Raw genomic sequence first — 649 nt, forward strand, 5'->3', positions numbered from 1 at the left:
GGGCTTCACCAGAAAACTTTGAGCAAACTTAGTCTTCAAGGGTAGCCATTACTATAGCTGAAGGCCTATCTTCCTTTTAGGAGAGACTTTCCCTCATTTATGGTTTTCCTCCTTGCAGGGATGGCAAAGTCTTATGAAACAAAAACAAACAAGGTTTAGAAGTTGTTGAGAGCAGTTTTCTCAGTGCCCTGGTTGTCCATGGGTCCCTTTAAAATATCCCTATTTCTGCCTGAGTCTGCATTACCACAAAAAAATATTGATTTTCACGTTTACTGTATATAAAATAGGATAAAATAAGAAACAATGATACATTAAATATTGGCGGTGACATACAATATTTTGTGTTCGATTTCAAGCTTTTCGTCAAGGAAATAAACGTTTAGTTGGCTCATGGTTATATACATGGAAGAATAAATGTGTTGTCTGAGAAGTCCATAGAAAGAGATATGTGGTCAATTTCCAAATGCGATGTGGAATTTGGTCTGACTGTTGATAGGACTTGGGCCAAAGCAGAGGAAATATGAGGATCTCAATATGCAGTCCCAAGAGTGAGTAAGGTATGTTGTGAGCATGGTGAATAGAGCTGTTTAGTTTGGATGCAGCATAGAGAATAGATAGGCCTGTAAGGCATGTCTTTGAGAGTCTGCCA

The sequence above is a fragment of the Mastomys coucha genome, unplaced genomic scaffold, assembly GCF_008632895.1.
Source record: "Mastomys coucha isolate ucsf_1 unplaced genomic scaffold, UCSF_Mcou_1 pScaffold5, whole genome shotgun sequence".
Classification (NCBI taxonomy): domain Eukaryota; kingdom Metazoa; phylum Chordata; class Mammalia; order Rodentia; family Muridae; genus Mastomys; species Mastomys coucha.